The following is a 10,874-nucleotide window of genomic DNA, read 5'->3' as shown; positions in this document are numbered from 1 at the left end:
ATGATGTAATGGAGGAGTTGAGATCAAGTGTCATGGGAAAAGTTAGCTGATGGGAGTAGGTGTATCGAGAGAAACAAGAGGAAGAGACAGAGGGAGGGCAACAAGGTAGATGATGGAAACGGAGAGATGAAGAGATAAATATCTAATCTCAAGAAAAGGTCATCTGAGAGATTCTTGACCTCAGCAGCTCTCTGTTCAATTCCACAATCACTTTCTCTGATGATGGTGGAGACACTGGAAGCAGCTGACCTCTGTATCTCTCCCCTCAACACCTCCTGCAGGTCAATGCCTGTTACTCCCCAGGTCATATTCATCAGAACACTGCTGTGCTGCCTCACTCTTCTCACTGTGATGCTCAATTTGTTGGTCATCATCACCATCTCCCATTTCAGGCACAGACATTTTTATCAAATTATAACAACTGTTACTGTGTATGAGTTGAATTCATGGATAGATTCTGTGTTTTTTTTAGATGGTCTTTTATGCTAAAAAGACGTCAGTACTCTTCTTTGTGAATTAAATTTTAACTTTCATATGCTTTTCAGTTAAAATGTGTCTCTATGGCAGTAATCATGATGAACAGTTTCTTAATAATACCATCAACCTGCTGTAGTAAATAGTTTAATAATGTGAAGCTGATTGATATATAATTATAAATAATTATCTATATAATTTATTTGGTAAGTAAGCTATAAATCACAATCTCCTTCTCCAGGCAGCTCCACACCCCCACCAATCTCATCCTTCTCTCTCTGGCTGTGTCTGACTTGTGTGTGGGCCTCGCAGTGATGCCACCCACAATCATCAGCCTGCAGTCCTGTGGGTTTCTGGGTAAAATCACATGTGCTCTATCACAGTTGTCGAGCTTCATCCTTACCTCTGCTTCTGTTGGGAACATGGTGCTCATATCAGTGGACCGTTATGTGGCTATTTGTGACCCTCTGCGCTATTCCTCCATGATAACACTAAGCAGAGTTAAAATCTCTGTGTCTTTGTGTTGGTTATGTGCTGTTATCTACAACCTTATAATTCTTAAAGATCACTTTTCACAAATAGATTTGTCTAACTCCTGTGCTCAAGAATGTGTAGTTGTCATAAATTACGTTTCAGGGCAGTAGACTTGCTTCTGACCTTTGTAGGCCCTGTTACTGTGATCATAGTTCTCTATATGAGAGTGTTTGTGGTGGCTGTGTCACAAGCACGTGTCATGCGGTCTCAAATTTCAACTATTAAATCAAATACTGTGATTGTTAAGAAATCTGAGATGAGGGCTGCTAGAACTCTAGGTATTACTCTTCTTGTGTTTATACTTTGTCTCTGTCCATACTATATTCCTTCTATAGCAGGTCAGGACGCCACAAATGGTAATTCATCAGCTCAACTCTGGCTTTTTTTTTGTAACTCCACTTTTAATCCTCTGATCTATGCCCTTTTCTACCCCTGGTTTAGAAAAGCGGTTAAAGTCATTGTCAGCCTTCAGATACTGCAGCCGGGTTCCTGTGAGGCAAAGATGATGTAGAGAAACAATATACTGTATATACACTGACTTATTTTTGAGAGTGAAATCAGTCTAACCAATGAAGCATGACAGTAAAAGCATGATGTCATCACATATAAATGTATTTACTTTGGTAGGGCAGCAAAAAGAAACATATACTGGGTGTAAACCACAATAATTTACTAAAGGTTTCCTGTCACAAGGCTCCAGAGTATTTTTTCCCACTTAAAGTTACAATGTGTAATTTACATGGTTGTTTATTAGCAAATATCAACTATTGCTTTCATAAATATATATTTACTAAAGTGTAATGCAGTTCACATACAAATGGAAGCTTTCTCATAGGCTTAGAATGATTGCTCTATATATACACAGGCAGGGTGCGGTCTGCTGGAGGCTGCCCTCTTGTGTCGCCTTATTTGAACACAGTGGCCGAAAGGGATATACGCGCTTTGTGTTTACCTAGAACTTGCCGTCACTGGAGATGGTTAAGGTGAAGATCAATCTGGGGCGCTTCTGCGTGAACCTGCTTTGTACTTTTATGATTCTGTTGCACTTTAAATGGAGGACCACATGTGTTTTGCCCCGTAAGAGGGAAACCACGCCACCAAATAACAGAAAAAGATCAGATAAGCGAGGACGGGACAAAATGCAAGAGAATATCGGCGTTGCTTATTCCAGGTGGAAAGAACTCCTGAAGGAGAAGGATTTCACAAGGGATGCGGAGGTTGCTTGCTTTCTGCTGGACAGGTAATTCAATATGATATTTTAAAATCATTTTGGCTTCATGTTTGCAACTACTTGCAACGTTATCCTAGCCTTGGCTAATGTTATCCCAGAGCTACAGCTAAATGGTTAGCCTAGCCTACAGCCTAATCTGTTGATTCCTCTCGCGCTGCTGTGAAGGCTGCCACCGTCTCCTCCTCCTCTCCCTGGTCTTCTTCCTCTCCCTCTCCCTCTTCCTCATCTCCCTGTGTCCTGTGGAAGAACACTCTGGAAACGCATATATTATAATCGTACCAACCTATATTTGCTGCACTGTGCCGTGACTATCACATAAAACGTGTTATTTTAGCATTACTGTGTTAATGCTTGTGTTACCAAAACAATTAGAAATAAAACAATCCTAACATACAGTACAGGCCAAAAGTTTGGACACACCTTCTCATTCAATGCGTTTTCTTTATTTTCATGACTATTTACATTGTAGATTCTCACTGAAGGCATCAAAACTATGAATGAACACATGTGGAGTTATGTACTTAACAAAAAAAGGTGAAATAACTGAAAACATGTTTTATATTCTAGTTTCTTCAAAATAGCCACCCTTTGCTCTGATTACTGCTTTGCACACTCTTGGCATTCTCTCCATGAGCTTCAAGAGGTAGTCACCTGAAATGGTTTCCACTTCACAGGTGTGCCTTATCAGGGTTAATTAGTGGAATTTCTTGCTTTATCAATGGGGTTGGGACCATCAGTTGTGTTGTGCAGAAGTCAGGTTAATACACAGCCGACAGCCCTATTGGACAACTGTTAAAATTCATATTATGGCAAGAACCAATCAGCTAACTAAAGAAAAACGAGTGGCCATCATTACTTTAAGAAATGAAGGTCAGTCAGTCCGGAAAATTGCAAAAACTTTAAATGTGTCCCCAAGTGGAGTCGCAAAAACCATCAAGCGCTACAACGAAACTGGCACACATGAGGACCGATCCAGGAAAGGAAGACCAAGAGTCACCTCTGCTTCTGAGGATAAGTTCATCCGAGTCACCAGCCTCAGAAATTGCAAGTTAACAGCAGCTCAGATCAGAGACCAGATGAATGCCACACAGAGTTCTAGCAGCAGACCCATCTCTAGAACAACTGTTAAGAGGAGACTGCGCCAATCAGGCCTTCATGGTCAAATAGCTGCTAGGAAACCACTGCTAAGGAGAGGCAACAAGCAGAAGAGATTTGTTTGGGCCAAGAAACACAAGGAATGGACATTAGACCAGTGGAAATCTGTGCTTTGGTCTGATGAGTCCAAATTTGAGATCTTTGGTTCCAACCGCCGTGTCTTTGTGAGACGCAGAAAAGGTGAACGGATGGATTCCACATGCCTGGTTCCCACTGTGAAGCATGGAGGAGGAGGTGTGATGGTGTGGGGGTGTTTTGCTGGTGAAACTGTTGGGGATTTATTCAAAATTGAAGGCACACTGAACCAGCATGGCTACCACAGCATCCTGCAGCGACATGCCATCCCATCCGGTTTGCGTTTAGTTGGACAATCATTTATTTTTCAACAGGACAATGACCCCAAACACACCTCCAGGCTGTGTAAGGGCTATTTGACCAAGAAGGAGAGTGATGGAGTGCTGCGGCAGATGACCTGGCCTCCACAGTCACCGGACCTGAACCCAATCGAGATGGTTTGGGGTCAGCTGGACCGCAGAGTGAAGGCAAAGGGGCCAACAAGTGCTAAACACCTCTGGGAACTCCTTCAAGACTGTTGGAAAACCATTTCAGGTGACTACCTCTTGAAGCTCATGGAGAGAATGCCAAGAGTGTGCAAAGCAGTAATCAGAGCAAAGGGTGGCTATTTTGAAGAAACTAGAATATAAAACATGTTTTCAGTTATTTCACCTTTTTATGTTAAGTACATAACTCCACATGCATTCATTCATAGTTTTGATGCCTTCAGTGAGAATCTACAATGTAAATAGTCATGAAAATAAAGAAAACGCATTGAATGAGAAGGTGTGTCCAAACTTTTGGCCTGTACTGTATATCTCACAGATAACCTATATCTCACTGGTAAGCTATAACATATCGTAACATGGTTTAGATTCCTAAATAAATATTCACCTCGTTGCTAGATACTCGAAAAACTCTGCAAGGCTTTTTGTCCTACGACAACTCAGTGAGCACGAGTGAGCGCTGCAATCTAGAATTTGACCACTGATGTCACTGTTACTCACCATTTTTACACACTGAGGCTATAAGGAATGGTGCTCCCAACTGAAAATTTTAGGAACACCAGCACTAGATTTTGAAGCACCACTTGTGCAGTACAATACATTTATGTTTTTTCCATGTTGGAACTGCATTGGTAATAAATAGACAATTTACGGAAATAACAGTGTGCTCACAAATTCTTAGCTACTTTGCTCTGCAGTTTGTTGGTGTTTGCTGTGAACAGACCTTAAATTACCAGTGTTTAAACGTCAAATATTTTTGAAATGTAGTTCTTTCAAGATGCACAAATGTGGGACTTTAATTTTGGAGGGTATCTGAGTTGATACAGTAAAACTGCTTAATGTTGAGTCTGTCTGTAGTCAGAGTTATCCTGAACTGAAAAAAATGTAGTCAATATCAAGATTTTTTTATTTCCTCAAAATTTTGTGGAATTTCTTAAAATTTATAAAGGGACTCAGCTAACATGTTTTGTATTTTATTACTTTTTACTTATTTTTCATTTTTGCTGTATTAAAGACACTATGTGTAACAATTTCAGTTGTTCTTTAAGACAAACAAATTTTGCAGTCAAAAGTGTGTCCGCCTAGCACGTGTATTTACCTCCATCAGCGTATCTAAGTAGGTCCATAAGCTCCGAAATTCTCATTTACATATACATTGCGACCGGTGTCTCATCGTGTACGTGCGCCATCTTGAAAATACAGGAACATTTCCGGTTTCCGCCTGCATGTAGAGTGACGAAAAGCAGCAGCAAGCAGTCACAAGTGCCGGTGCATTTGAAAAAAGGCAAAAAGGCAACATGACCGGCGAGTTCAAAAAAACGAGGGTCAACAGCTGTCACAGCTGATAGCCGCTGTTAGTGCTGTTAGTGGCGCTGGTCGCTAAAAGCTTTTAGCGACGCAGTGTTGCGAGGAGAGGGATGAGGTGAGTGAGGTTGAGCCACTTGTCAGTTGTCAAAAGACAAGACGTGATTGGTTTGTTTCGATTGACACCCACCCCAACAGTCCTACATTGTAAACACAGCCAGCATGGTGAGGAGTTTTTATCAACTCGCGTCGCGTGTGTCTGTGTAGGACAGTCCCGGCTCCAGAACCATATTGTAAGGGGGGCATGTGATGATCACAGGGGGGCAGCATTGTATTTCCCACAGATCTGCACATACATAACTGCCAAAATAGACAAATGGCAATTGTCTATTATTACCAGGACAAGCACAAATTTCACTTTATATGCACATGAAAACCAGTTGTACAACCGACACACACTGCAAACACTCAAAATCATACCAAGAATATGTGTCTCATTTCTAGTCAAAACAAATATCATTACACTTAAAAGAAGACTCATCACCTAAAAAGTAACTTGTTTTAGAAAATTTTCACTTGTTTCAAGCAAATTTTCACTTGAAATAAGTAGAAAAATACACCAGTGGATCAAGATTTATTTTCTTGTTGCAAGCATAAAAAAACACTTTGTTTTGACTAGAAATGAGACATTTTGACTAGAAATAAGACAAATATTCTTAGTAAGATTTTTTGCAGTGCAATATCAATCACAGTATCACACCCCCTTTAGCTAAATAGCTTAGGCTACTCACCACTTAGTAGTGCTGCAGTGGCGTCTCCCAGAGTTAAACCTCTACGTTAAACAAAATGCCACATCGGCTTTAACACTGTACTCTAGCCAGTCTCTACGGTTGTACCACAGGGCAACAAATGAACGTTTCTGACCCTTGGGCCTGGTGACGGCAAAGGACACCGGTCATTATCACTGGGTTTGGCGCTATTGCCTCCCCAATTGACCCCCTAACACCAGGTCTGGTGTAGGAGCCTGAATGAATACTCCATGAAGTACTGGATGACATGGTTTTATCAATGTTATCATAGCTTTTTGGTACACAGCAGCTACCGTTGTTGCAATACGCGTTTGAAACAGAGAGGCGCTAGAGTGCACTATCCGTTTGGGTTTGAATGTAATATATGATCTCAACACTAGATGGGAGAAATTCCTACACAGTACCCGTTTAACACCAATTTTTGAAAAATGGATTCTTGGCCATTTCAGTACAAGTTCAGAATACCCCTGTATGCAATTTTAGCAGCAGATGATTTGACCACTGAGATGCAAGTGATGGCTAAGTCGATGCACAGCCATTTGACGCTGCTTCTGGGCGACCAGAGAAGCACAAGAGGATAGGATTTGATCCAGCTTGGACTGAGAAAAAGACTGTGGTCAAGCTAGCTGTCACTAGCATCTCTGTAGTCAAACCAGGCCCAAGAAATGCTGCTTAGACTTGCCTTCAATTTTTTCCAGTGGTCACTCGTGGTATTGCAGCAGAAAAATCTGCTGTTGTCCAAAAAGCATTTTCCCCATTGTAATGATAAGAGCACATTTTGTATCGGTCTTAACATGTGCAGACAGCAGGGGGCGTTCCTGGTCAGTGAGTCCAGTAAGCTGCGGAAGGCAGACAGTGTTTTCCTGTAATATGTGATGAAATTCACTTCTTGATAAAGTACCATCTCTTCTAAGTAAACTATTGTGTTATTATTTAAGAACCCACAACACCAACAAAACACCCATAAACCACCATTATAAAAGTGACGCCTGTAAAACTGTTGACAGGTCACCTCGAATTGCAAACAAGGTCAATTGTGACTCATTATAAAGTTTTGATTTGTGGAGGTTTTATATTGATTAAAATTTTTACCGAGCTGAAATAGCATTTGGAAAAACCTCAAGGTCATCATGATGTAAAGTCTATGGGTTGAGCAGGAATCCACAGATGGGCCAGTAGGAGAAACACTTATGTGCATATTCAGTGGGCTGCATACCCCAAAAGTAAACCCGGAGGCCAGAAACTTCTTTGTGTATATGCCAGATCCCCAGGAGGTGCACTCAACTTTGAAGCTAATTTCACATAGTGGCCAAACCAATTAACTACAATTTCTGGATTTCCATTTCAATTTTCCATCATATGATGTCACTGAGTCCAAAAAGGCTTTTCCCCATAGACTTAAGCCTAGTTTATGCTCGAGGTTCGCGTGCCACAAATGATGTAATGGCTGGCCACCAATTCTTAAGGAACTGGGATGGCTGTCTCAGTTCATCAAACATTGAGAGACTCACAAAAATCACCCTCAAAACAACAAACAACATATCTATAGAACTGTGTTTCCTGCTTTGTTGTGTATGTTATGTTAGCTCATGCTTTCAAGGCTCAACCTTTACTTGTTCTGCTTCAGTTTTTTGTTGGAAAAATGCAAAATTATGAATAGGCCTACTATGATGTAGGCATACAGTTTGTTAAGACAAAAAATAGCATGCTTGTTTTTTAATGTCTCTATTCAGTGGTTACATATATGTTTACATCAGTGTACCTTATTATAATCAAACTTTTTATTTTTTATTTTTTTCTATTTATTTGAATTGAGTGAAGACCGTGCAGTCAAAATGAACCACCATATACCATCTGCCCCTATGCTGCCACCAGTTTGTTCAACATTTCCCCATCACAGAACAGTGCATTGCTGAAACACCAGTGCCTGGAGCATCCTCAGAGAGCCCTCGTCCAGCAGCACTTCACCTCTGTCCTTTCCTCCATCCCCTCATCCTGCCCACTTTTCAGTTCCTGACCCATCCCAGACTTGAATGTTTTAAATTGTTAATGTTGTAAATTGAATCCTGGCCCCTGCCACAGTTAAGTATGTTAGTAACATACATAGATACTAGTCTGGATGTCTACCTCCTAGTCATAGCACACAGCGCAATTGTTGTAGTTGGTACATTTTATTCTTTTATAAAAAAAAAGAAATATATGCAAACAATGCACTCAGGTTTGGTGATTTTATTGTAAATGATCAGGGCCATTGTTCTTGTGCAATTTTCAAAGAAAAATATAAGTCTTTTCAATGTTTATACTCATTGCATTGTTTGTTTATTTTGCACACACATTGTGAAGTCACATAGTTCATCTGTAATCGTACACACACACACTGATGCATGCTTAATAAACTAAGCCAGGAATATTCCGAAGTCCTGATCTGATCAGTAATATATATCATATAATGGTTGAGTGATTGGAGTGCTAAGAAAACAAGTCTGTGCTACAAATCTACAGTAAATAACATACTATTCAATTAACATACATACTGTAGGATCTGTGAACACAGCAGCCTGAGGACACAAGCTTTCTTGGCCCTGCCTGGTTTCAGTTCAGGTCATGTCTCCTGCTGAGCAGGACATTAGTTCAAACACCCTCTCCTGATTACTGTATCCTGCCAGGGCAGAAGACCCTGTTGTGTCATAAAGAATGACTTCAAGTCATGTCTCACTGCAATAGCAGCCCAGGTTGTCTATTGCGGTTGACAGTTGTCCTGCCTCCAGGAGGTTGCCATCTCTTGCCACCTGCCTCCTCCATTCACCTGGCAGAAGTTCCCCTAATGCCACAGTGCTATCAGCAAAATTCAGAGGAATGTATCTAGATGCAGGTGAGGCTGCTGCATCTGTGTGGACCAGCATGTTGTGAGGGGCTATGCACGCCTTCGACATCCACCGTCTTCTCAGGGTGGAATTCGATGGGCCACCCCAGAATTCTCCAACGTGTTGCCAGTATCCCAAAGGTGTTCTTGATCACCTATCTGGCTCATGAGTGCCAGTAATTATACACTTTCTGTGCATCATCAAGGTTGAGACCTGAGATAAAAAGAACAAGCACAAACAACATAGGCCTACTATTAGATATACGCATTAACATGGATATTTTCAAAATGTTTATTATTTAGATGAAAAGTAATTACACTACCTGGGTAGAAATGCTGCATCTCCTAGGAACACATGAGGGACAGTCATGTTGGTGCCAGGCAGGTGGCCAGGTGGAGGCAGTTCAAGAGTCCCCTGCAGAAGTCTTGAACCAAACCGTCAATCCTTGAAAATTCCCCCATCACTCGCTCGACCATATGAGCCAATGTCTACCATGATAAAACGATATTTGGCATCACAGATTGCCATAAGGACAACTGAATAAGTTCCTTTATAATTGAAATGGTCACTTCCTGCATCTGGTGGTGCTTTAATCTGCACGTTGTCCATCAATACATCCCAAGCAACTGGGGAAGTTCCACAGTCTCCAGAAATCACGAGAAATCTCTGTCCATTCACTGCCTTTGGGTAAGGAAACAAAATCCATTATCAGGGCCCTCTAGATGGCCTGGGAAACCTCGGACGCAATCAGTTAAACTGTTGTCAACCCGCAACACTTTTCTGGCTACCACCAGAAGCGAGGATTCTCAAAGTAACAGCCAATCACTCCTGCAAACTGACCGGGCTACAATGGGTCCTTTCATGCCGCAAGAACGGCTTGATCCGATGCAGCAGGTCATCGAAGCGGTGCGACATGCGAAAGTAGCTGAAGTGGCTGTGTTCCCCAGTCAGATATCTCGCTACATGTATTGGGTGGACAGACCATCTTCTATTGCGACGCTTTTGTCTTGTTAAAAGCCATAAACATAACAATTCCTCCTCTGCAATCCATACTTTTGGTGCCGCCATCATTGCTGTTTACATTGTTTTCCACTTGCTTCTACTTCTACTGTTTTTTGCCTGCTTCTACTACTTCCTATAGTACTTTTTTCTCTACTGCCCCCCCATCTTTGCGTCAAATACTGCAACGAGGTGAGGTGCGCACGCGGTCCGCAAATGGAGCCAGGTGAAGGTAAAGACTACAACCTCTGCCAAATAATTCCTTTCACTATCAATACCTGATCTATTCAGTTCGATAACATTTTGAAAGTCTAGAGGAGTCGCAAAATTAAGTAAATTCATACCTGTTTAAGTTAGCGGAGCGCTAAAGCTGAAGTTGATGGTTTGGTTCGGGAATTTTTGTCTTGTAGTGACAGATTACCAACCCAGGACACCAGGGCAAAAGATAATAATGACTCGACAAAGTTTGATAAAATAACTTAAAACACAGGACACAGGACACTGAGAAACCCTCAGTCGGTTGCAGCATGCGCATGTGCCCAGTTGTGTTCTTGGATGCTGCGTGTTTCATCCTGGATCATGGCTCTGACACTCACTAATCCTTGCCCTCCCTCATTTTGCTGCTTGTATTTAACTTTTCCCACTTCTACAGACCTGGTTCCCACAATGTTAAAGGGATAGTGCACCCAAAAATGAAAATTCAGCCATTATCTACTCACCCATATGCCAATGGAGGCCCTGGTGTAGTTTTCGAGTCCTCACATCCCTTGCGGAGATCGGCTGGGGCAGCAGCTAGCACACCTAATGGCAGAAGGTGCCCCAGACTAATGTCCAAGAACACAAAATTGAATCCACAAAGTATCTCCAACATGCTCATCCATAGTGATCCAAGTGTGCTGCAGCTGCAACATAAAAAGTTGTTTCAAAAAACGTCATATGAACT

The 10,874-nt window shown here is 41.6% G+C and overlaps 1 pseudogene; it reads left to right on the top strand.

Annotated features, from left to right (window-relative positions):
- The first annotated feature begins 222 nt into the window (after nucleotides 1-222).
- LOC125896201 (trace amine-associated receptor 8c-like) lies at nucleotides 223-1,519 on the top strand (annotated as a pseudogene).
- Nucleotides 1,520-10,874: the final 9,355 nt, after the last annotated feature.

Source organism: Epinephelus fuscoguttatus, linkage group LG10 (assembly GCF_011397635.1).
Source record: "Epinephelus fuscoguttatus linkage group LG10, E.fuscoguttatus.final_Chr_v1".
NCBI classification, from domain to species: Eukaryota; Metazoa; Chordata; class Actinopteri; order Perciformes; family Serranidae; genus Epinephelus; species Epinephelus fuscoguttatus.
Note: the sequence above shows the minus strand (reverse complement) of the source record. Positions and strands in the feature narration are given on the sequence as shown.